This window comes from Hibiscus syriacus, unplaced genomic scaffold, assembly GCF_006381635.1.
Source record: "Hibiscus syriacus cultivar Baekdansim isolate YM2019G1 unplaced genomic scaffold, ASM638163v2 tig00110987_pilon, whole genome shotgun sequence".
Classification (NCBI taxonomy): Eukaryota; Viridiplantae; Streptophyta; class Magnoliopsida; order Malvales; family Malvaceae; genus Hibiscus; species Hibiscus syriacus.
In genome coordinates this window covers 922228-946327 of record NW_024062941.1, presented here as the reverse complement: position 1 = coordinate 946327, position 24100 = coordinate 922228, and the positions used below count along the sequence as shown (strand labels likewise).

Genomic DNA, 24100 nt, shown 5'->3' with positions numbered 1-24100 from the left:
TTGTTGTAAGATGCATCCCATTCGCCATGAAGTTTGACAATGGCATTTTGTTTTGCCAACCAAGCTTTTTTATAGGAGACAGTGTACCCATACTGCGATTATATAGCTGAAATCAACACTGCAACAGCTATATGAGAGCTTGTTTTTACCATGGGCATGATGGCTTGGCATATCACTTCAGAGTCCAAGTTGGGATGATCTTGGTTGACCCCTCCAGCACAACATGTGTGAGGATTGTTGTATACTATTAGTTCCCATATGTTATTTTTCCTCTTCCTCTTTGATACGCGAACCATCCAATTGCATCTGTTTTCGCGTTGGGCACAGTAGTATACATATTTTTTGGTCGTGGAGTGTTCGACTCTGGACTGAACAGAATTATAGATATTGTAATTTTTTATAGCCATCATCGCTTTTTCTTTGCTTGAAAACTCCATGCCTAAAGATAACTCACCATTATTTATTGATGAGTAATATCCATAGTCACTGAGATGAGGCATATCCGCAAATTCTAGCCCGTACATTGCACCATAATCAGCTTCATACATGTGTGCAAGAGGGTCAGTTTGTGCCACATTTCCTAGAACTTCATCTACATCATCATCATCGGAGTTGAATTGCGGTGATTCTGGGTGAATGAATAATCCAATCTCAGCACCATCCGCACCAGGCTCACGAAGCGGTTCTTCTGGTGGAGATGATGGTTCCTCCATGCTTTTCCACATTTAGGTCGAAGAACCTACTACTTGCACGCCTTCCCCTTGAACTGGAAGGTATATCGACATTGAGATCGAAAAAGCTCGCAGCCAAAGGGCTCCCCCTGGAGCTTGAAGCCATCGTGTCAAATGGATAGTGCACAGATTGTTGCTTCGATGGCATCTCCATATTAAGGTCAAAGGGATTTGCAGATGAATTTCTTCCCCTTGAACTGTACGCGATGTTTCCATATGGATTGTTCGTCGACCCACCTCGGTACATATCGTAAGGAGTTGCGGATGAATGTCTCCCCATTATGGCATTAAAATCATTATACATTACTATCGTCAGACTGTCAACTTGACCAACTTGTTCAGCCAGCCCATAGTGGGAGCTTAATGACTGACCCCGAGCAACAAGCACTTGAACAAAATTTGCATACATCTCAATATCGGCATCTGAATAATTACTTTGAGATTCAACCATCACTTCAACATCATCATTGTTCGAAAGTTCGAACGCTGTATAAGTTAAAGGCAATAATGATGTTGGAAATCTGTACTGCAACGACGACATTCTTCTACTACTTCCAACATGAACCTTCCTCGAAATCTTCATTATCAGCTCCTCAAGAGTTATGTTTCTCTTGAATGATATTTTAACACGCTCATTTGATACGAAAACAATGCCGGTTTCATCTTCTCGAATTTCACCATCATAATAAACAATAGCTGAAAGTCGCGTCATTCTTTGAGTTAAAAGTGCGACAATATTATATCTGTAAAAAAACAACTGAAACAAACCCGATTAAATAAATAATATACGAATGAAAATATAACATAATAAAATTTTTACACATAAACGTATAATATTTTTTCAAATAATCATAATAAACAATAAGTATAATAAAAAAATTATAACAAAATTACCTTTTAACGAAAAATCGCACGAACTTTTGAATCAAATATGAGAAGATTGCCGGAATTATTGAATCGTTGACGAAATTGTTGTATTAATTTATAAGTTGAGAGGGGAGATGTGAGGAGTTTACCGTGGGAGAAGGGTATTTATAGCCGAGAAAAATAGCTATAAATATACAAGGCGCGGTACCTGCACCGCGCCTTATATAATTGTATCAGTTAAAGCTAAGGCGCGGCCCCTGCCCCGTGTTATTTCCCTATGTGGCGTATGGCGCGCCACAGGGGCCGCGCTTTACACACGTGTAACCCACATCAGCATAAGGCGCGCTCCAGGGCGCACGCCTTACCCCACGTGGTGCCAGATCAGCGTAAAGCGCGCTACAGGGGGCGTGCCTTACTGCAAAGGGTGTTAGATCGAGAAAAATAGTCTAAAAGGTGCCTGACAGTGAAAAATAAATGGAAAAGGTGATATATCGAGAAAAACGCCCAATTCAACTCATCTTAGCACATTTTCGATTAATCCAAAAACCCTTAAAAATCCTAACACAAACTCAAATTTCTCTCATAATAAACCATAACTTAATAATAAATTATTGGCATCATTTTGACCATATTTACACATATATGAACCATCATCTTCCAGAATAAAAAACCTATTCACCTCACCTCATTCTTCAATTTCTTTACCTTTTCATGATGCTCTTCATCTTTATTACACCAAGAAAAACCAAACAAAAAACGAGAAAATTTTACAAAGAATAAGCAAACACAGTCTTGTATAAAAGAAAAACAATTATTAGGTTTTCTTCCTAAAATCCCTTTAAATGTTTAGAGAAAATATTACTTTCTCAATGGTCAAAATACCATACCCTTTAATTACACCAAACACGTACGCAAATCTTTATTCATTTAAAGCTCAATCATCATGGCGTTTCCTTAAAAATAGTTTATTAAATACAAAAAAAAACATATGCAAGTCTTGGGTCAAACCACTTTATGTCATTCTCTTGATGAAGAAACGAGTGTTATACCTCATTCAGATCTTCTTGTGAGTCGCATCTCAGATTCCACTCCTTTTCCAATCAAAGTCTCTAGAAGAACTCCTCTGATCGATAACTCTATAGGCTCATATCTTCCATTCAACAACAATTTGATATGACCTTTGATGGACCTACGTGGTCTATCAGAATTAAATCTAATGTCAGATGATTATATCCATTCAACCAACGAGTTTACGAGTATCTATCATGACGCTATGTCTGACGCCAACACTAAAGGTTCGTATAAAACTATCATGTAAGATCGAGATAGGGATTCCACTTTTTCCTTTCTATAGTTAATTTTCATCTAAGCTAGAGAGGATCACCATCCTCATCACATCACTACTCTTTAATCAATCGGATGTGATTCTCCATTCAAATTAAAAAGGACTAAATTGCCAATAATTGTCATAATTCAAATATTATTGTCAGCGATACTGATTAATTGAAAGGATATTAAAAAACTTTAAATGTTAGTGGCGTGAGCATTTAATGCCAAATGATTAAAAATTATCTTTAAAAATATATATTATCTTGTACTTATTACTCCAGATTAATAAAAAAACTTCAAATCTAAAATTCAATTTTCAAAAGGTTAGAGGAGATGTTGAAACATATAAAACGACAAAAAAGTTAGTGTCCGTTTGGTTGTAGAAAATATTTTCTATTTTATGTTTTTATTTTCAGAAAATAATTTTCGTTTTTAATTTTTTGAAAATTAGAAAACATGTTTGGTTAATATAAGTGAAAAATTGAATCTAAAAATAAAATAGTAAAAATGTATTTGATATCTAATTTTTAAAAATAGAAATGAATAAATAGTTATTAAGAAATAAGTTAAACTATAATTATTAAAAAAAAATCATTACATTATTTAAGATGTGATTTATGCAAATATAAAACAATAAAGTTGATAAGAAATTTTATAACACAATTTATTTTAGTTTATAATAAGAATATAATGTTATTGTATATTGGACATCAATTAAATTTTAAAAATACACAAAAATATTGTTATAAGTAGGGGTGAGCAAAACTCGACTCGAAAAATCAAATTTTTTAATTTCGAGTTATTCAAGTCGAATTATTCGATTCAACTTGAATTATCGATTCAATTTTTGAGTTCGAGTCGAGTTGAAATTTTAAAATTTTGGGTTACTCTAAAATCCCAAAATTTGACTAACTATTTTGATAGTTTTGCGATTTAGTCCTTATTTCCTTATTCTTTCAATTCCTCCTCCATTTTAGGTCCATTTGTTTTTATCAAATTTGAACTACAAGCCCCTAAATCATCGTAGAATTCCTATGTCCTTTCAATTCCCATTTTTGATAATATTTTTTAATTTTTCAATTTAGTCCCTCATTTTTTCACGATTTCCTTATTTCTCCAATTCATCCTTCATTTTAAGTCCATTTTCTTACCAAATTTAAACCACAAGCTCCTATCACACCATATAATACCTATGTAAATTCAATTCCTATTTGTTTTAATAAAAATACTCTCTCTTTATTTAGTCAATTAATTTTGCATTTTACTCAATTTGGTCTTTTGGCTGCAATTATTTGCAAAATCTTTCTTCCCATAAATTTTTTGACTCTTTTATACTCTCATCAATACTTTACTCTCAAAATATCTTCTTAAAAATATAATATTTTAAATATATTTTTATAATTTTAGATTGTATTTGATATATTAAATAACATATAATGTGAAAGAATATGAATATATATACATATATATCTTATATGGTTAGATAAAATCGAAAAATTGAAATCAATCCTTACCATAATACTATAAATAATTATAATAAAATTTGTATAGAAACTCGAATAACTCGACTTGACTTGAAATTTTTTAAAGTTAAGTTCGAGTTACAAAATACGACTCTTCAACTCTAATAACACAAAATTTTTTGACTCAACTCGATTGAATACTCATCCCTAGTTATAAGCAAGAGCACACAAAAGTGTCCTTAAAATAAAAATATGTTTAATGGTAATTGAGGCTCTCAAACTTTTGGGGGGAAAATAATTAATGTAGCCCTTGAATGTTTTTTCCACTGAAAAAATTAATCTAACTCTTTGAATAATGAAATCGAACTGTAATTGTCATTATGCTTACATTACAATTCATAAACTTACATAACAATATACAATATTGATGTGACAGTTTACGATATTATTGTGGTAGTACACGATAAACGATGATGTGGTAGATGGATTTAAGTGGTTTCTTTAGCTAAGTTTGATGGCATAATTGATTTTTATAGAAAGTTTGAGGACTTATTTATTTTTTAAAAATAAAAAATTATTTAAATTTAAAATATAAAATATAAACAATTATTAAGATATTCAATACATTAAATATAAAAATGCTATAAAATTAAATTATTAAAAAATTTCAATTCAAGGACTATATTGAGTGTAAAAAAAGTTCATGGACCATATTGATTTTTTTGCAAAAGTTTAAGGGTTTCAAATACCATTAAGTCAAAAAAATTATTATCAGAATAATTTGAACCCATATAAGTTAAGTTAAAAATCTAGATCTCATATTTTCTTATTTTTAAAATTTTCAAAAATCATTTTCACTTATTTTTATTTTTAGTTTTCAAAAATCATTTTCTAATTTTATAACCAAACATGTTTTCTTCGACGTTTTCTATTTTAAAAAAAATGAAAATAAAAATTTACATTTTCTAAAATCAAACCAACCTTAACATTTTACATTTGAATTTAGATCCAAAAGCTAGATTAACCCAAAAGGAATAAAAGGTGGTAAAGTTTGTGTAAAGAAATTACCGTGTTTAAATATATGTTTATCTTGATCTATGTTAATATCATAATTTTGTATCGTATTTACCAATATCGGATTTGAAAGTATAGATTGTGGTCTATCTACCGAGTGGTGTATGCCTTAACACATGATCTTATGCTAGAGTAAATGAATTTTTAAAATTTTAATAGGTAGTATACTTATAAAATTTTAGGAAGATAAAAATAAATTATCAATTAAAAATATAATATATACATACACTAATTTAAATTTTTTAGAGAATAGTTATCTCCTATATCATTTTCAATCCATCTATAAGTGTATACGACCCTATACGAAATAGACGAAACAATTTCACCTAAACATCAATATTATATATAAAGCATGACCAGTCAACATGTGACGGATTCTTCTAATAAAACAAAAGACATCAAATAATTTGATCATCCCCTTGTATGAGTTCAACAACAACAATAACAAAACCCTATTCTCATATGCAATGGGGTAAGGGGAAGGTAGGGTAGTAGGCTGTCCCCAACGCATGGTTAAGAGGAGCTTCCGTAGAAGAACTCCGGCAGTCAAAAAATTAAATTAAAGATAAAATGCAAAGCATGTATAAGTTAATAAAGAAATACAGAGTTGAATAGTTTTCATATATAGTCTTCATATACGCGATTTTACTGGGAAGTACTCCCTACAAGTAAAACCCTACGTAAAAATCTATGTATATAGACAGAAACGTAAGACCCTTGTATGAGTTCAAATCTCCATATTTATTTTAAAATATATCTTTATTTAATAAAAGAAAATCATGATATCCTTGTTAGTTTGTCTATAGTAAAAGTCACCTTATTGTTTATAATAACTTCATGCGAAAAGCACTATATAAGCATGTTTATAATAACTTCATGCGAAAAACACTATATAAGCATGAACGAAAACATAATTTTATGTTAAGAAAAATAAATTTATAAATTTTAGAAGAGACTAATTTATAAAAATTTAAGAGTAAAAATAAATTATTAATAAAAATACAAAAAGTATCTAAATTATATTAGTTCGATGGTGAGGACTTTGGCATTTGGAAGATGCAGATTGAAGATTTTCTGTACCAGAAAAATCTATATCAACCTCTCTTAGTAAAACAACCAGAGGGCATGAAGAATGAAGACTGGGCTCTTCTCGACAGACAAACCCTCAGAGTTATCCGACTGACGTTATCCCGCAATGTTGCTTTCAACATAGCAAAGGAAAAGACCACGGCGGGTCTTATGGCGGCTCTCTCAAGTATGTATGAGAAGCCATCGGCCTCAAACAAAGTTCACTTGATGAGGCGATTATTCAATTTGCGGATGGCGGAAGGGGCATCAGTGGCTCAACGCCTAAATGAACTCAACACAATCACAACTCAGTTGAGTTCCGTGGAAATTGAATTCGATGATGAAGTTCGACCTTTAATTCTCTTATCATCTCTACCAGATAGTTGGAATGCTACTGTTACAGCAGTCAACAGCTCGTCGAGAAACAACAAATTGAAATTCGACGATGTTCGGGATCTGGTATTGAGTGAAGAAATTCGACGGAGAGAATTGGGTGAAGCATCAAGCTCCTCAGCCTTGCACACGGAGTCTAGAGGGATAACTTCAGAAAGAAATTCAAATCGTGGCAGATCGAAATCCAGAAGGGGAAAATCAAGAACGAGAAAAAAAGATTTTACCTGTTATAATTGTGGCAAGAAGGGTCACTTTAAAAGAGATTATCGAGCGCTGAAGAAATATACACTGGAAGGTATAATGGGAAGCAGTCAAATGGATCCTTAGATATCTGCGGGGTACCACAAACAAAGCACTTTGTTTCAAAGGTGAAGATACGATACTGACAGGCTATGTAGATGCTGACTTAGCCAGAAATTTTGACATCAAAAAGAGCACTACAGGGTATGTCTATACTCTAGGAGGAACTGCAGTGAGTTGGGTTTCTCAACTATAGAAGATAGTTGCTCTCTCCACAACTGAAGCAGAATATGTCGCTGTTACGGAAGCCATCAAGAAGATGGTTTGGCTCCAAAGTTTCTTGGAAGAGTTATGCAAGAAACAAGAAAACAATGTCTTGTATTGCGACAGTCAAAGTGCTATCCATTTAGCAAAGAATTCGTCTTTTCATTCCAGGATGAAGCACATTGTGATATCATTTTATCTGGTCTCTTCTGGAAGATGAGATTTTGAAACTTGAAAAGATTAGTGGAGCTCAAAATCCGGCAGACATGTTGACAAAGACGGTGACTACGGACAAATTGAAGTTGTGTTCAGCTTCAGTTGGCATGCTAGAATAACAAAACCAGAAATATTGCTGCATTGATCGATGTGTGAAGAAAGATTAAAATCAGTCTTCAAGTGAGAGATTGTTGAAAGTAAAAGTCAGAAAGTGGGGGCATTGGTTTTCAACAAAAGGGGGCACCGAATTTGGTGCCCTAATTTTTTATTAAAAAAATATGGTTAATTACATTTTAGTCCCTACACACTTTAGGTTATTTACAAGATTAGTTCTTAAGCTTCAACTATAAATACCCTAACCCATTTAGCTTCAAAATCATCCCAAATCATTTCTTTCTCCCAATACTAGAGAGTTTTCTTGTGAGTAGTGAGTGTTTTGTAAACACCTTAAAATTTATCTCTTTAGTAAAAGATCTACAAGAGTTCGGAGACATAAGCATAATTGGCTGAACTCTGTTATCAATTTCGGGTATTATTTTTTTGCTTTAATTTCGCATTCTCACTAATCTGGTTATAGGGAAATTACTCGTTCTCGTTTTATTTCCCAATACACCAGTCCACCGGGAGATGACAATAAGGGAGCAATATCGGGTGACAGTGGTTGGAAAAGGGAGGATGGGGGATCCGACATGGATACACGTGAAGCCTAGATCGTTGGAGTATTTGAACTAAGCTGAGAATCAGGAGAATAAGAAGATGAAGATGGCAAAAGTGATGAGGCTACGAAATACATGATAATAATTGGGAACCAAAGGGAGGCCATTTTGCTAATGATGGAGAAATCAACGTGCACTTATTGGAGAGTGTTTGAATGTTTAATGCGTATAATGTAATGTAATGTAATGATGAGTGTTTTCTTTTTCTAGTGAGAAAAAAAGGCAAAAGGAAAGGTGGAGAGAGGGAGTGAGCCTTAGGGAGTGATGATGAGTGATGATGGAGTCCCTTAAAAAGGAAGACTAATCTAAAGTATTACCTATATGCTACTTGGCAAATAACAATCGGGTCAGTGCTAATTAAATACTGATCAGCAATGAAAATATAGAAAAGGAAATAGAAAGTTGAATGAGGTTTTTGTTTTGACGTCCACAATAAATTCTTAAATTTATTTTGTTAATACGAGGTTAAAAAATAATAGAAATTAGTTGTAATTGAAAATCTTATTAAGAATGTAATTTTTTAAGTTGGACATGGTAACATTTTCAGTTGTAAGTCCTAAATCCTACAATATAACTATTAGTTAATACACGGTTAACGCTCTTGAATAGGAGTATTTTTTAATCTAAAATAAAACGTTAAGGGTTAAAATATCCCAGAAAAAATGATAAAGTGGTTATTTTGTCAAATACTAAGGGTTTTTTGCCCTAAAATAAAATGTTAAGGGCAAAATACTCCAAAAAATAGAATAGGAACAAAATGACTATTTTGACAAACGTCGGAGACTATTTTTCTTTTCAATGATTGCGGAATATCGGAGTATGTTGCACATCTGGGCCAAATTATGGATTCTAAACAGGTATATTAATTTTTCAACCAAAACATAGTAAATTGAATATATTAATGATGATACAACGTATGCATGGATCATACCGATACAGTTACAGGCCAATAATATAAGCGAATAAAAATATACGTTACCTCCAACATGGATCATTTTGACCACCGTTGTTCAAAACTTCATAAATACGTTTATATCCTCCAGCGAAATCAGTATACTACAATGGCCTGTGACATTTGGGAAAAAGTTAATCTCAGATTCTGTCAATGTAGAGGAAACAAGCAGGAAATGAAGTCGGCTAACCTCGAGAAGCTCAACGCAACGCTGCAGCTGCTGCAACTCCGGGAGTACAAGGGCGGCAACATTAGCTAATCCGGGTGTACTAGAGCTTTTCAGCTCGGAAACAATGCGTTCAATCCGTGTAATTTCGGGTTTTGATATTGATAGTATCATGGCATGTGCCAGGTATTGCCTACAAGAGTAGCCGACGGCATGTAGTATCCTCCGCAAGATCAAGTAAGAGATGCCCTTGCTCCGGGACTCGAGTATCGAGCCTGCTTTTGGAAGATTAGTTAGGAATGCTGTTGTGGCTTCCCTTGGAATTGCCTTGAGCAAAAATATGATACATTCAGAGGCTATATCTGCAATGCTTGCTTCGTGAGATGCACTTAACTCCAGCAAAACTCTAACATTGCTCCCAAAATCCATTATATCTCGTATGCAGTGCTGCAGATCAATTTGAGCACTTGGCTCAGGAGTAATGTCGCCTAAAAGTGCAGGTTCGGTTGTATAAACGAAACGTTTTCGACCGCCTACAGAGCATAGGAGAAAAGCCCTACACAAGCCAAGGGTTGGATCTATAAAATCTTCCATATCCTTGGCGTATACAAACTCCAAAAGATTTCCAATCTTACGGACCACTTTTAGCTGCGAAAGTAACTTAGAGTCCATTTCTGGAGCAGAAGCCAAAGCTAGACACAGTTTCACATTGTTTACATTTGCATTTGTCAGATCGCTGAGCAAAAATTCGAAACATTTTGAGACCATTTTGAGATCTAAAATATCAGAGAATTTAATATAACCAAACTCAATTAGCATCACTAGAAGCTTCTGTGCATACATGGGAATGGGATCTTCATCTTCGATCAAGGAGGGGTAGAGAGGAAGGAAATGAGAGTTAGATATCGATTTCAGATCCTCTGACAGTTGATCTTTTAATGAAGGTTCATTCAAGAAGATGACCATCACATCAAACGTAATTTTGAGGCACAAAAATCTGGCATTACCATCAATATTGCCATTGTAAAGAACTGCCAGGCTAGGGAGAATTCCTCGGATAAAAATGTTGGGACATTCGAGGATTACCGGAGACTCAGGTATAGACTCCAGAACTCGTAACAATGTTATTTGGAAGTCATCTCGTCCCTGGTCAATGAAAAGGATAGTCAATGCTGGTGAAGCCAACTAAATAGATAACCATATGAAATCTACAAGCAGATGTAATAGGTCCTTATCATGTGTAAACCAAAGATAAAGTGAACTACTGGTGAGAAATTCAGAAAGTATAAGATAAGAATAACAAACAGATATGTGGACTTTGATACCATGTTAAGCATCTAAACAAAACTTAAATATAAGATCATAGTATATTCAGAGTTTAACATATGTAGAATATTACTGATGATTATTTATCTTATTGATTAATATTTTGGCATAAGAAAGCAAAGAAGCTACTCTGTCCACTTCAATATTGATTCTTGGGACAAGAATTGCAAAAATGGACAAAGAAATCTAACAGAACTATTACTGCTTAAACAGCTTGATAGAAACTTCTATTGCAATATTCCGATAATATACTTTTTGGAGGCCTATCTGTCTCCCCCTTATTTCTGATTCTCTTTTAATCTTGACCAAAAGACAAGGTACATACTACAAATAGACCTGGGAAGTGAAATGTCATTCAAAGTTCCCAACATATTTGGACAGTCAGATCAAACCCCAACCAGTATTTGTATACTTTATAGTTACTCGTTGAAACTGTATATTGACTTTGTATAGAGTAATGAAGATGTGCTGGAAGAAGTCCATAGTCCTTAATGACCATAAACATTGGCTCGGATACTACTTACTTGAAATGGTGTCTCCACAACTTGGATAAGATTGGCCAACTGCTGCAAAGACCTGATGAGTCACCACTCTGTTTCTGAACGGCATGCTTCCAAGAAGATGAAGAATAACGGGAAACAAATGAGTATTGTTCTTTGGAGCAGAACGACTCATAAGGGCAGAGATCTGTCGCCTTCCACCCATCATTTGCTGAATATCTCCAGTTATAGCATCCAGTAAGTTGGAAATGGTAGATGCCACAACATGGAGAAATAGGCACTGTTGTATAAAGTTATCCTTCTCTTTTGCCAATCTGTCCACTGTGGGGAGTAACCTTGCATTGCAAAAGAATTGTTGTAACCACCTCTTACCATTCTTACAAAGAAGAGAAACAAAAACAAGTGCTTTGCCCCTCAAAACTTCACTTCCCTGCTCGATAAGAGATACAAGACTAGGCACCAGATTCTTTTCCTCCACCAAAGGCAGAAGGTACCGTCCTATATTTGAGAACAGATGGCTTCCAGGCATAGCCAAATTCAGAAGATTTAAGCTGATTTGCTGCTCGCGCAGACTGCCTTTGATAAGAGTAGATGCAATATCCTTGAGTGAAAGTCTATCTACAACTGACTGAATGCTTTGGGGACTGAAACGAGCAAGGCGAACCAAACAAGATTCTGCAGTTAGCCTCATGCTCTCCTGCTTCCCTGCAGCACGATAAATCTAACACAGGTTACCAATCACATCCTGGCTGGTGAAACGAGATGCCCAATATCCTTCTTGACTGCAAATGTTTTCAATTGTCCTTAGTTCATAAAGTTGAGTCATATCATCCTCTCCTTTACGTAAAACCGATGACACCAACGAAATCAAAGAATTTGGAACCTACCAAGAACGGAAGAAACTACTTACAAATAATTTAAAAAAATGAAAGTTTGCAGGGGAAAAAAACATAGGAGGCATAAGAATAATGCGCAAGCAACAGTTCTCTTAAGGCACCTGCAGAAAGCTTCACAACTTTCGATTAAAATTATATTTTGGTCGCTTATGACTTGTTCAAAGCAAGGAAACATTAGAAGCAACATCATAGAAAATCAATGATTTCACTTATCCAGTATACAATCAACATTGTAAAAGATCAATACTCCACTAATGTGGTATACAATCTATAATTTTAAAATAACAGCACATGAAAACGAACCTGCCAACCACATACTGGCTTGTTGTCCTTTGGAAATTCGGGTGGGTTGTTGTCTCTTGAGTGCTCATTCTGAGTGGAAATATAAAAAAGTAATTCACCTAAAGAAGCCATAGAAAATCTTCTCACCCTTTCCTGCCTATCTCTAAGACCATCAGTAAGTGCACCTAAAATTCCAGAGTTTGCAAGGTCATCTTCAATAAAAGTAGAATGGCGAATCAACAAACCAATCATCGAAGCAAGTTGGACACGCAAAGTTGAAGTCTTGGACTGCCTGAGCATTTTGACAAGCATAAGCGTTATTGGACCATTAGTCAAGATATTGGTTGCATCTGCATTATTGCTAAGCATCTCAAGGTATCTAATCACATTTTGCTTCTCGACGATTCCAGCATTTCCACCAAATATTGCCGTGATCTTATTGTAGAGTACATCCAATTGTTCCTTTGGCATCTTTGCAAAGTCAGAAGGTTGCAATGCCTCAAATGGTAGTGAAGGAATTACCTCTATCAATTTATCAGCTTTTCTACTTGGTATTACAGGTCTTACAGAAAGATCGGAAGGATGCGAAAGAACTTGGGAAATATTATTGGATGATTTTGAACTGTCAGACTCAAGAGCAGATACTGGACTTTCCTTGATTCACTGGTTTCTGTGTTGGGAACTAACACTTGGAGGTGTTGCAGCCACTTCAACATGATTGGAAGATGATTCCTGCTCATATGCTTTTGATTCATCTGAGGCAGACAAATTACTCACGGCTTGGTTATTCATTTGGTCCATGTTATCATCCCTTCCTTCCACTTTGAGTTGCTGCTGATATGCTTGACTGGACGCCCTCGTTCGGTGTCATTTGGGAGGAGAGGGACTCTCGGATCCCGAGTCTACTGCTGTTGTCATCGCAGAAGATGGATGAAGTATACGACCTGTCGTTCTCTTGTAGCGCTTCTTGCTGGTCGAGGCTCATGTTGGAGTTGACTACTCGGCAGTAGGAGTTGTTTGTACTGAAACTGGTGCTGGACTAGGATCTGCTGCTGGCACCAATATTGCTTAACTGACAGGGGACTGAATAGAACTGTGCTTGGGTTGGTTCGGTGCTGGAGTAAAAGCTTGATCGGGGAAGAAGTTGAATGGGCTAGCTTGACTGCTCTCAGAGGTGGAAAAGGAGGAGGAGCTGAGGAATTCTTCTGTGTCACCTTGGCCTTCCTCTAGTTCGGGTGGGACATGGGTAGCCAGTGGTAGCACATCTGTGGGCACTTCTGGGGGAACTTCTGGAGGGATATGCGATGTCGAGGCATGGTATGTGCTACCACCTGCCTTGTATTTAAGGATGATAATGGGAAGGTCGGCAGTCTGGTATTAGTGTTCAAGAGCAACTTCTTGAAGAAGGCATTGAGTTGCATGTCCCTAGCCTTGACTTACTCAAAGTAGATTTCCATGTGGTCTTCCAGGCGTCCGATCTTTTCACGCGTTTCTCCAGTGTGCGTGACCACATTAGCCATTCTCGCCGTGGCAACCTATTTTGCTCCCCGCTCTAAACCTTCCTGTAGGGCGTCGTCATTAAAACTCATCAACTCGGGTACCTTGTTTTTGGTTATACCCTCATTGGATTTATTGAAATCCTCAAAGGGCTCCTCAGGAACCTTATTCTTCTTGCACAATGCGGTTATCAGGTTGGGAAACAGTAGGTTACCCCGATTCCTCTTGGGACATTCATGGATTTGCTCAAAGATGAGTTCTCCAATGTCGATCTTCCTTCCGTATATGATTGAGTGCAAGAGCATCAGTCTTTTCACAAGGACAGTGGTGTTGTGAGACATCGGCATCAGCTTGCCTTTGAGAAAGTGGTTTCACAACTTCACATGCAATTTTAGTGCTCGACGATCTACTCTTTTCCTTATTAGGGCATTCCCTTCGAACTTGGCCCACCCGAAGCATGAATCCTTTAGCACTCCATCGTACGTTTCTTGATCTGCCTCAGTCACGAATCGCTTGTGCTCCTCCTCCACTTTCCCCAATTTGAAGTATCGATTGAGTGTTAAAGGGGAAAATTGAAGAAGTTTCCCTCAGACGTACATTGTGTGGTTGGATGGGTTTTTGAGGTGGGTGTAGAATTCCCTCACCATCGTCGGTGCTACGGCTTTTGGGATGGCGAGCAAACTTCTCCCAATTATTTTTCTTTATCACATCCATCACCTCTGGTCCAAATGGTTCCTTTTCCTAGGTTGGGAAGACGAATCCATCTTCCAAATATACTTGGCGTTTCTAAAAGATCTTGAAGTGTGCTTCTGCTTCGACTGTTTGTTTCTTGTTCTTGGCTGAAATCAGTGGTGACGATGAGGAGGAATTCATTGAGAGAAAAAAAAATTTCTTGTTTAATGGAGAGAGAGTGAGGCACAATGAACTAGAATGAGTTGGGCAGTTTGTTTCTTTGGAAAGTAATGGGTGGTTTCGGGGTAGTTTTTTCCTTCCTTAGAGGGAAAACATTTTTGCAATTAATGAGAAATATATGATTGGAAAAAAAATGGGGAAAAGATCTTTTTCCCTCTTTATTCTGCTGCCAAAACCATGCATCCTAGGGTTTATTTTCTTCTCATGCATGCTCTAACTCCCCATGTTGCCACATGTTCATTGCTTCCCTGCAATAAAATAAATAAAAAATAAAATAAAACGGATAATGAAAGTAGAAAATAACTTAATTTATTTATGTACATAATTCAAATTTTTGTCGCCTAGGTAACGAATTTTGTTTAAGTAGATAAAGCAAACTCTTGGGCAGCATGTGCCAACGATGTTGGTTTGTTGCGTAAGACTGGGGCTCCTTTGTACTTCTTGAGTCTCTGCCCGTTCACCTTGAAGATGGAACCATCGTTTTGGTTATGGATTTCAATTGCTCTATTGTCATGGACTTGGTGTACAATGAATGACCCTGACCATCGCGATTTTAACTTGCCTGGGAATAACTTAAGACGTGAATTATAGAGCAGTACTTGTTGTCCAGAATAAAATTGCCTCGATAATATGTTTCTGTCATGCCATCGTTTTGTTTTCTCCTTATATAGGTGGGCATTCTCGAATGCGTGTGCTCTGAATTCATCAATCTCGTTTAGTTCCAAGAGTCTTCTTTCTCCAGCAAGCTGAGCATCCATGTTTAGCTTCTTGATGGCCCAGTAGGCTCTATGTTCTAATTTAATAAGTATATGCCATTCTTTTCCATAGACCAGTTTGAATGGTGACATTCTCAACGGTGTCTTGAATGCTGTGCGATAAGCCCATAGTGTTTCATCTAGCTTTGGCGACCAGTCCTTTCGACTTAGGTTGAACACTTTCTCAAAGACCTATTTAATTTCCCGGTTAGACACTTCGACTTGTCCATTCGTTTGAGGGTGATACGCCATAACAATCCTATGACGTACTCCATATCGCTTCAGTACCTTGACAATTAATTTTTTGTCAAAATATGTGCCTTCATCGCTGATGAATTCTCATGGTGTTCCAAATCGGGTGAATATATTTTTGTACAAAAATTTTAACACTGCCTTGGAATCATTTTTAGGTGTAGTAATGGCTTCAACCCACTTTGAAACATAATCCACTGCCAAGAGAATGTACAAATCTCCAAAAGATGTGGGAAAATGTCCGATGACGTCTATTCCCCATACGTCGAAGAGTTCAATTTCCAGAATATTTTGCCATAGTATCTCGTGCCTTTTTGATATGTTTCCTGTTCATTGGCATCTATCACATGACTCATAGAATTTATGGGCATCCTTGAACAAGGTTGGCTAATAAAATCCAGATTGAAGCCTTCGATGTTGTTCTCATTCCACTGAAATGCCCTCCATATGGTGACGAGTGGCACTGGTGTAGAATATCTTTCTGCTATTCTTCTGGAATGCATCTTTGGATTATTTGGTCTCTACATTGCTTGAAGAGAAATGGTTCATCCAGTAGTAATGTCGCATATTATGTCGAAACTTCCTTCTGCCCTGGCTAGATAAACCAGGAGGAACAATACCACTAACAAGAAAGTTAACTATGTCAGCATACCACGGCACAGTCGTGACAAATAATATTTTCTCATCAGGGAAATCCTTTTGAATTTTAGTTATGTTAGGACAATTAAGTTTGTTATCTATCCTAGACAAATGGTATGCCACTTGATTCTCTATACCTTTTCTATCCTTAATCTCTAAATCGAACTGTTATAGTAATAATATCCATCAAATTAGTATAGGATTCACATCTTTTTTATTAATCATATATTTAATGGCAAAGTGATCTGTATGCACAATTACCTTAGTGTCTATTAAGTATTGCCTAAACTTATCGAATGCAAATACTACTGCTAAGAGTTCTTTTTCAGTGGTGGTATAGTTTACTTGTGCATCATTAAGAGTACGACTCGCATAGTATATGACATGAAAAATTTTAATTTTCCATTGCCCTAACACTGCTCTGACTGCATAGTCACTAGTATCGCACATGAGTTCAAATGGTTCATTCCAATCTGGCGGGACAACGATTGGAGCTATCGAAAGCTTTTTCTTCAAATCTGTGAAGGCATTCAAACAATCATTAGTAAATTCAAATGGATGATTTTGTTCAAGTAAAAGACTTAAGGGTTTAGAGATTTGAGAAAAATCTTTTATGAACCGCCTGTAGAAGCCTGCATGTCTGAGGAAACTGTGTACACCTCTCACATTGGTGAGTGGGGGTAGGTTTGTAATTACGTCCACCTTGGCTTTGTCTACTTCGATGCCTCGGAATGAAATTTTGTGACCCAGAACTATTCCCTCGGTTACCATAAAATGGCATTTCTTCCAATTCAGCACTAGGTTGGCTTCTTCACATTGTTTCAGTACCTTGGATAGATTACCGAGATATCAGTCAAAATCATCTCCCGAGATGGAGAAGTCATTCATAAATATTTCCATACATTCTTCCACCATATCTGAAAAGATTGCCATCATGCATCTTTGGAATGTAGGTGGAGCGTTACACAGTCCAAACGTAATTCGTCTAAATACTTAGGTACCATACGGGCATGTGAAAGTGGTTTTCTCTTGATCTTTCGAGGCTATGGCTATTTGGTTATACCCTGAATATCTGTCGAGGAAGCAGTAAAATGTTTTTCCCGCCAACCTATCAAGCATTTGGTCGATGAAAAGGAGGGGAAATGGTCTTTCTTTTTGGCTTTCTTGAGCTTCCTGTAATCCATGCATATGCGTTAGCTCGTGACTGTTCTTATGGTGAGGAGTTCGTCATGTTCAATTTTAATCACGGTCACACCACCCTTTTTTTATCACACAGTACACTGGGCTAACCCATGAACTATCGGATATAGGATATATTATTCCTGCGTCCAACCATTTTATAATTTCCTTCATGATTACCTTCTTTATTATTGTATTAAGCCTTCTTTGGGGTTCCACTAAAGTGCTATGGCTATCTTCGAGGATGATTTTATGCATGCATATGGTCAGACTGATTCCTTTCAAGTCTGCCATTATCCATCCGAGAGCTTTTCTGTGCTGTGACAAAACATTCAACAAACTATTCTCCTGTTCGGAGGTTAGGTTGGCAGAAATTATTACTAGTAAAGTTTCATCAACTCCCAGATATGCATACTTCAAATGTGATGGCATAGTTTTAAGTTCCAGTTTCGGTGCATGTTCTTGAGACTTAACTTCATCATAATCCAAGGGTTTGAATTTTATACCTGATCTATTATGAAGAAGTCTCTCACTGTTCAGATTTTCGTTGTCAGGACCATGAATATCTGAATCCTCTTCTAAGCATAATTCGCTTGGGCTAAATGTATCTTGTTCGTGCATCTCGACTGTAGGGTCATGATACAAAGCACTGTATTCATCGAGTCTTAGAGATTCACCTCGTCCAAGGATTGTCTTCTCTTCTACCTATCTAATGTATTGGCATTCTTCTGAATCGTCCACATATTTCATAGAATTAAATACATTGATGGTGACGCTTTGCTCTCCAACTCGCATTGTAAACTCTCCCTTTTCACAATCTATTAGGATTGTCCCAGTGGCTAAGAAGGGTCGTCCTAGAATGATTGAGACATTTTTATCGGATTCACAATCAAAGATGAGAAAATCAAATGGAAATACAAATTTATCCACCTTCACTATGGCGTCCTCTATTCTGCCCTTTGGTCGCACATATGACCGATCGGCTAGCTGTAGGATGACTGAGGTTGGAAAGGCGTTATACCCATCTAGTTTCATAAATATGAACTTTGGTATCAAGTTGACACTTGATCCCAAATCAACAAGAGCTCGTCCTATGAGGTCATTACCAATTGAGCATAGTATTATGAAGCTGCCAGGGTCTTTTTGCTTCGGTGGGAGTTTGCTCACTGCTGAACAGATTTCTATTACCGTGGCAACACGTTCTACCTTCCGTTTCTTGGTGACAATGTCCTTAAGAAACTTGGCATAGAAAGGCATTTGATCTATGGCTTCCAGCAAGGTTACATTGATACACAATTGATATAGAACTTCTACGAATTTCTTAAACTGGATGTCATCATCATGCTTCTTCAACCGTTGAGGGAACGGTGGTGGAGGTCTCACATTGTCTGCTGTTGTTGCTAAAGAATCTCTGGTATTGGACATGAATTTCACGTTGTCTTAGTGATGCTATGCAGTTCCTTCCTTCTCTTCAGGTGCTTCCTCTCGTTCAACATTTTCAGCTCGCTCGTCTGGTTGTGTTATGCCATGGTGAGGACTGTTTAGGTTTTCTCCCCCAAACTTGTTATCTTGGTTGATCTGTTTTCCACTCCTTAGTGTAAGTACATTGCATTGTTCCTTCCCTTGATGTTTAGTGATCTCCGTATCACTAGGGAGATTTCCTCGTGGGCGAGAATATAGTGTTGTAGTAATTTGTCCCACTTGGTTTTCCAATGCTCTTAAGGATGAACTATGGCTTTGCAAAAGTGTTGTTTGGCTTTGTAACAAATTTCCTTGATTTTTAATTATTGCAGAATGTTCGTGCATCAAGGTCTTTGTAGAGGCCATGAAATCTTTCGTCGAAGCTATAAATTCCGGTAATGATAACTCCAAGAAATTAATATTAGAGGAAGAAGCTATACCTTTATTGTTTTGCTAGGGCTGCTGATGATGTTGATTCTGAAAATGTTGATGATCAAAATTATTTTACTGTGGCCTGTAATTTGCTGCTTTGTTGTTGCTGTTTCCTTGATTACTCCATGAAAAATTTGAGTGTTGTCTCCAACCAGGGTTGTACGTGTTTGAATAGGGGTTATAATTGCTTCGATTGTAGTTGCCCTTAAAATTGGTTGACTCATGGTTTTCTGGGTAATCACTCTCATGATGGTTGCCATGACAAAATAAGCATGTGTTATTGGTCACCTTAACTTCTCTTACCTCATTAGGACGTTGCAAAATTTTCAACATATTGGTTATGGCAGAAAGTTGAGTTTCTGCCGAATCCTTACCCTCTAATTCATATGCTCCAAAGGTTTTTCTGTCAGTTCGTAATCTTGTATTTGGAAATTGATAATCATTATTTTCCATCCTGTCGAGGATGTCAATAGCTTCCTCGGGTGATTTGTCCAGTAGCGTGCCATTTGCTAAGGCATCTAACATCATTCGGGTTGGTGTATTGAATTCATTTTAAAACATCACCACTTACGTCCAATCGTGAAAGCCATGGTTAACACACTTGCGAAGTATGCTTTTATACCTATCCCAATATTTGTATATTGATTCATCATCTCCTTGGTGAAAACTAGCAATGTCATCGCGAAGCTGTGTATTCATATTGGGCGGATTGTATCGGAGTGGAAAACTCTTGCATAAATCTGCCCATGACTCTATTGAGCCAGAAGGAACTCTGCTGAGCCAGGCTCTTGCTCTATCGCGTAGGGAGTAAGGAAAAAGTTTTAGTTTGAGCACATCTTCATGCACTCCTTGTTGTCGAAACGAGTCCCATACTTCAAGGAAATCATAAACATACTGCCTAGCATCCTCATTGGCTGAACCACCAAATTATCCAATAGAGTTTAGAAAGTTAAACATCATCGATTTGAGTTCAAAATGAGTGGCTTGTATTTCAGGGGCCACTATACCTTGAAGATTGATAGCTGCATCAGGTCCTAAATCTCCCATGTTGTTTTGCATTTGGAGTTGATTTCAATGTTCTATGGTTCTTTGGGCGCGCAACCTTTGTCTGAATGATTGCTCAACTTCAGGGTCGAATGGTTCCAAAGGCTTACCAGAAGATCTCAGGGTCATGCAATAATAAAAACCTAAAAATGAAAATAGTAAACTACGTTAGACTAAATAAAAGGTGACACAAAAGAACTTGTTATGGCTAAAAACAATTTCGTCAGTTGCCAATCCCCGGCAGCGGCGCCAAAAAATTGATCGCTTGTAAATGTATAGATTAAGGCAAGAAAATCTGTGCAAGTATACACAATTGATTCAAGTAATATAAGGTAAGTGAGTGTCGTATCTACAGGGATTGGTCGAGAAATATATTTTCACCACAACTAGAACTAGTGTCACAAACGAAGTTCTACTAAGTATCGACTTAAGAACTAATATTAATAAACAAGTGATTTAACGATTGCGGGAAAGTTTGGTCGAGGAAAAATAAGTATGTAGAATGCTAAAGCAAAATAAAACAACACAAGTGTTGATTTAAATCTAATGCAAACAACCTCATATATTAAGACATATTACAGAGCACTGATGCTAAACCCTTTCATTGTCAATAATTATCTCTAAGTCTCGATTGAATTATTATGACTTGCTAAACTGCCCGACAGGATTACTAGGTATTCTTAGACGGTTGCTACGGTAATACATCTCAGCATTAACTACAACCCTTGTTTTGTCAAATTGTTGTTGTAGCAATACCTCTCAGCGTAAACTATAGGCGTTGTCTCTCCTACTCTAGTGTCTATCCCTTTTAGTCGATTGAAACTCACTCCTTATCTATAATGTAACAAGTTAGAACTTCACCATCCCGGATTCATTCTATTGCTCATGTGGATCTAGCTCAATTCTCTTTAATTTAAGAATCACTATCTAGACAAAAGATTATATCTCGATGCACTTATGTTACCAAGACATGTTTTACCAATACCCCAGGCGATCTCTTGATGCTGTTACAGTGTAAGATAAAATATTTAAACAATGAGTAAAACAATCATAAGCAAACATAATTCATCATTCATAAAACATAAAAACATTGTTCAGGAAAAACAATGTTTAACTCCAAGTAAGACATTCATGGTGCTATCAAAGATCATCCAGAATTCAACGTTTAGTACAACCCAAAATAGATAAAGAGTTAAAAACAAAGGAAGAATGATTCCCTAAACCGGGGGCTCTATCACGTCGATTCTGATCATCACTACACCTACCTTGGTGATCAACCTCTCTCGAGACTTGATCACCGTTCTGCTAAAGTCTGGCTATGGAGGACAACAAGGAAGGTCGGTGGGTAGACGGTGAAGAAGCACTGCAGTTGCTCACTCACGCCTTGGATTAAACTCTTCTATTTTCTTCCTTGCCCTCTTTCTTTATCGGCTACTGCTGGTTATTTATAAGGAAAGATCTCCTAGGGCTTTGCATGCTTTTTGAAGTTTCCATAAATAACTGTTATTAAATGCCCAGAGTTAAAAGGGAAAGGCGGCTGTCAGAATGATTAAGGCTTGCTTGCACGTGAAGTAGGTCAACCAACTGGCATGTGACATTGGCAGTTTCGTCATACATGCTTCAGACATTTTCAGATAAACCTTGCCTCGGCGAGATAAATTTGTTCCTCACGTTCTCATCTGTTTTGTTGGCCTTTGTAAATTTTTGTTGTCACGACTGAATTGTTCTTCCTTTGTAGCTTTCCTGCACAACACAATCCAAACAACTCTTTCTCCTCAGCAGCATCAGTCAGACCAAATAAATCTTTCCTAAGCAAAATTTATCCACCACAAGCTAATGTAACCTATATACAACTAAATGCAACTAAAATGTTGTGCATACTTTGTTTAGACGAGCAATAACTTAAGTGAAAAGACTGGAATTGAGTCTTTTTACGGAGTTACCACATTCCTTGATGTTGCTATTGCTTCTACCCACTTTGATACATAATCCACAGTAAGCAAGATATATAGATTTCCTCCGGAAGATGGGAATGGTCCCATGAAATCGATGCCCCAGACATCAAACATCTCTATTTCCAAAACATTTTGCAGTGGCATTTCATGTCGTATGGATATGTTTCCATTGCGTTGGCATCGATCACAGGATTTGAAAAATGCATGAGCATCTCTAAATAAAGTTGGCCAGTAAAAGCTTGATTGCAGGACCTTAGCATCAGTCTTTGATCCTCCAAAATGGCCTCCACTTGGGGATGAATGACAATGTTATAGAATGTCGCGTTGTTCTTCTTCAGGTACACATCGTCTAATGAGCTGATCAGCACAATGCTTAAAAAAATATGGCTCATCCCAAAAATAATACCTCGCATCGTGCTTGAACTTCTTTTTACCTTGGCTGTCCAAATCAAAAGGCAATATTCCACTACAAGAAAATTAACAACGTCAGCGTACCATGGGATTGTCGTGGCAGATAAAATTTTCTCATTAGGAAATTCCTCTTTAATATCTATAGTGTCATGGCATTCATAATTGTTCTCTAGCCTAGATTAATGATCATCAACTTGGTTTTCAATACTTTTTCTATCTACCACCTCTAAGTCAAATTCTTGCAAAATTAAGATCCACTTAATAAGTCTAGGCTTTGCATCCTTTTTGTTCACTAAGTATTTTATAGCCAAATGATCAGTGTGAACAATAACTTTAGTGCCTATTAGTTATGGAGGACACCAAGGAAGGTCGGTGGGTAGACGGTGAAGAAGCACTGCAGTTGCTCACTCACGCCTTGGATAAAACTCTTATTTGTTCTTTATTACCCTCTTTCTTTGTCGGCAACGGCTGGTTATTTATAAGGAAAGATCTCCTAGGGCTTTGCATGTTTTTTTTTGAGTTTCCTTAAATAACGGTTATTAAATGTCCATACTTAAAAGGGAAAGGCGGCTGTTAGAATGATTAAGGCTTGCTTGCACGTGAAGTAGGTCACCCAGCCGGCATGTGACATAGGAAGTTTCATCACACCTACTTCAGATAAACCTTGCCTCGGCGAGATAAATATGTTCCTAACGTTCTCATCTGTTCTGTTAGCCTTTGTAAATTTTCGTTGTCACGACTGAATTGTTCTTCCCCTGTAGCTTTCCTGCACAACACAATCCAAACAACCCTTTCTCCTCAACAGCATCAGTCAGACCAAATAAATCTTGCCTAAGAAAAATTCATCCACCACAAGTTAATATAACCTATATGCAACTAAATGCAACTAAAATGTTGTGCATACTTTGTTTAGACGAGCAATAACTTAAGTGAAAAGACTGGAAATTAGGTCTTTTTACGGAGTTACAACATTCCTTGATGTTGGTATTGCTTCTACCCACTTTGATATATAATCCACAACAAGCAAGATATATAGATTTGTTTCGGAAGATGGGAATGGTCCCATGAAATCGATTCCCT

The 24100-nt window shown here is 36.8% G+C and overlaps 1 pseudogene; it reads right to left on the bottom strand.

Annotated features, from left to right (window-relative positions):
- Positions 1 to 9371: 9371 nt before the first annotated feature.
- On the bottom strand, positions 9372 to 13468 carry LOC120148781 (annotated as a pseudogene).
- Between the last annotated feature and the right edge of the window lie 10632 nt (positions 13469 to 24100).